Source organism: Oryzias latipes, chromosome 3 (genome assembly GCF_002234675.1).
Source record: "Oryzias latipes chromosome 3, ASM223467v1".
In the NCBI taxonomy this organism is placed as follows: Eukaryota; Metazoa; Chordata; class Actinopteri; order Beloniformes; family Adrianichthyidae; genus Oryzias; species Oryzias latipes.
The window spans coordinates 37,764,108-37,767,588 of NC_019861.2; the positions used below are offsets into that span (position 1 = coordinate 37,764,108).

General features: G+C 45.7%; 1 long non-coding RNA gene across 1 annotated transcript; it reads right to left on the bottom strand.

Moving 5' to 3' along the window:
- Positions 1-996: 996 nt before the first annotated feature.
- Positions 997-3,234, bottom strand: LOC111947186. Its single transcript, XR_002873009.1, has 2 exons — positions 1,627-3,234; positions 997-1,506 (listed from the first exon to the last, which is right to left on the bottom strand). It is a non-coding gene; the product is annotated as an uncharacterized LOC111947186 (long non-coding RNA).
- Positions 3,235-3,481: the final 247 nt, after the last annotated feature.

Here is a 3,481-nt window from a genome sequence, read left to right on the forward strand (position 1 = left end):
TACAGATATCTACAATTCAGTTACAGATATCCGTAATTCATGAAGTGGATATCTGCAACTGAATTGTAGATATCTGTAATTGTAAACCCCATACAAATGAATGGTGAAAGTGATGTCATTTGTCCTAGGAATAATATCTTTGAGGATATCTAAAATTACGATTACGGATAGGAAGAATGTAGTTGCGGATATCTGAAATGTTCTTTTTGACTAGGCAAAACTCAAATAAAGATATCTGCAACACACATCCAGTCTAGCCTTTTAATGTTAAAATGGCCTGCCATAGCGGTGCCTCGCTATCGCAGGGTTCAGACAGCGTGTTCTATCACAGTTGGAATGACCGAGATACGGCACACAATAAAACAAAGCGGCAGCCGCGCAGCTATCATCCACCTGGCCGTGTCCGGGTCGCCTGGAGATAACGCCGCAGACGGCAGAACAGCCCTGAAAGACCTGGAACACTATCAGCGTTTTGTTAAGACTGAACAAAGTAAGGGAGCTACCAGCAGGGGGTGCTGTGGGCTACATTTGTTAACACTATGACACTTCCTTTAAAATTCAGATTTACGTTTTTTTTTATTGTTTCCTGATGAATTCTAAATTCTGATGATTTCTTTTATTTTATGTTTACACCTTTAATAAACGGGACTTCAAAGCTGGTTTAGAAATCGTCTCACTTACTTAAAACTCTACAAATCCTAACTCCAAACATGTTTAAAATCATAACATGAATTTCATTAAATGAATAAGTCCTCTGGAAATCGTCAAGTTTCCCTTCATGATTACTTTAAAGTTTTAGAGTCCAGATCCCAATTTTCATGAATGAAATCTTCATCTGTCACTTTACGCAGATGACACTAAAATATACCAAAGACTCGACCCGGACAAACATGAATGTAGCAAACATAGTTTATGTCAGTGGAAACATTTGAAATCTAACATGCAGTTTTACTGCCACAGCATGAAAAACACTAAACATTTTTAATCAAAGGCTGATTTTTTTTTTTTTTACAGCTGAGACATTTTAAAAGGAGAAGTTCACTCGTTGGTGCCATAAAACCAAAAACTGATGATTTGGTCTTAAATGAAATGGACTTAAGATGCAGCTTTGGCCGTGCAGCGGCCCGCAGGAAGAACGTTTCTGCCTCCATGTGCAGCATTTGACCGTTCATCAATGACGGACAGGTCGTGGTCAGGGTGAAGGTCGGAACGAGACGAGAAGGAATGTGTACAAAAACAACTTGATGTGGGAACATAGGCCTGCTGGTACATCGAGATCTTCTCTTCAGACTCGGATGTTTGTCCACCACAGCAAACGGAACCACATAACCATGACAGCAGACGCACACATCCATCACACCTCACGCTACATCAAACCTTCACCTGTGAACGTCCAGGTACTTCAACTTCTGACTCGGTCCAGACCTGGAACCTTTTCTGAACCGTCACCTCAAGCATGGAGGTTACCTGGTCCCAACAGCAAACCGCTCTGAGAGAACTGGAGGTCTGTGATGATGAAGATAAAAGAACCAGATCATCTGCAAACACTGGAATTCACGTTCCGATCTTTCCCACAGAAAGTGAGAAAGGATTTTCAAATTGAAAGAAAAAAATTGTTGTTTTTACCAAAAGAAGTTTCATAAATCATCGTTCCGTCCATCTGGAACTACACAAAAACACGGAGACACTAACAGATCCACACTGAGCATGCTCAAGGTTGGCTGTGACCCTCCAACAGCTGGTTCATGGAATTTACAAAAAAGAAGTACAAACAACAACAAAAAAACACATTTACCAACACAAACACACACACAGAGCATCACAGCGCCTAGCGGGGCGGTTAAGGTCGTCTCTGACAGAAGCAGAAACAGCTGCTGCAGACACACAAAACCAGAACTAATAGACAATATTAACACAAAAAGGATCTCAGAGAAAAGGAAACTCACAAATTAATGAAACTAAACACAAACTCAGGACAACTACTTGAGTTGAGAAGAACACAAAGCCTCCAAAACAACACAAAACAGCCCGCAGACACACACAGAGTGTTGCTTTTGTAGGAGGGGTTTGTCCGTCCAGGTCTTGGTAGGCCCTCTGACCCGGTCTCCGGTTCTGAAACCGTGTGTCAGCGTTCCCGCCGCTGCGGCTCGCTGACACGCAGCCCGCGTTGATCTTGTTTACGAGTTGTGAGGCCTGGAAGCGATCAGCGGCGTGGAGAGGGCCGCTGCCAAACTCCCGCTGACGTTAACGGCCTCCGCCATGAATCCTGCTCCCATCCGCACACCTAATTCCTCCTGACAAGCCCGACCCGGCCCGTCAATCACTGCCGCTCTGATTGCTCACAGACGTCTGGAGGTCTGACAGCTGCTCCGAGAGCTTCGCCATCCATCCCAGAATAATCGCTTTCACCTTCGGCCTCCTCCTCAGGAAACATCTGAGAACCAATCCGGATCCACCAGCTGAGGTTCATCCTCTGTTCGCCTCAGGTCAGTCCCAGTTCTTCTGCTGTAACTGGATCAGCCAGAACCACGAGGTGGACCTCAGCGAAGAGAAATGACCCACCATGAAAACAACTCTGTGCAGTTCCTGGAATGACCACTAGGGTGCAAAAGCATCAGGTAGGTTCTCGTGAGAACCTTTTCCTGCTGGAAGAGGATGGAGCCGATTCATTCAGTAGGTCCGTTTCTGTCCTGGAACATGGTTCTGGAACATGGTTCTGGAACATGGTTCTGGTCTGTGTGAGCCGCGGTTAATGGGTGCGGTCTATTGAATAACACGAGGAGAACATCACCTCCTCATTCAACAGACAGATGTTCTGCCATCGACCTGACGTGTCCGATGACAGGAGCCCGGACTGAGACGGTTCTGGTCCAGTTCTTCTGTCGTTAAGCTGTGACGTCACCTTCCATCCGTCTGGTTTGGAGGCTGCAGCTGAGCGTCCGTGCACGGATCTTCCTGCAGGAGAGGCGAGTCCAGAACACGTTTTCCAGATGTTTCTGCGTGAAGAACGCTGCCAGAATCTCGCAGGAGGCCGACTTCAAGCAAATCCGTTCTGGCGTCGGAGGAGCAGGTCATCGTTCATTTTTATATCTGAAGCTTTAGAAGATTTCAGGTCTGCCAACGTGGAGCGGAAGCAAAGCATCGTGGGAAAAAAAAGAGCAGATTGCAAACTGCAGAAGAAAAAGACTGAGAGAAAGGCAGCACACACACAGAAACACACACAAATGTACAGAAACTCAGAGGCACACACACACACTCACACACATACACACACACAGAGAAACACACACACACACACAAACTCAGAGGCACACACACACAAATGCACACAAACTCAGAGGCGCACACACACGCAAACTCACACACACACACACACACAAACTCAGAGGCACACACACACACACAAATACACACACACATAAACTCAGAGGCACACACACAAATATACACACACAAACTCAGGCACACACACACACACACA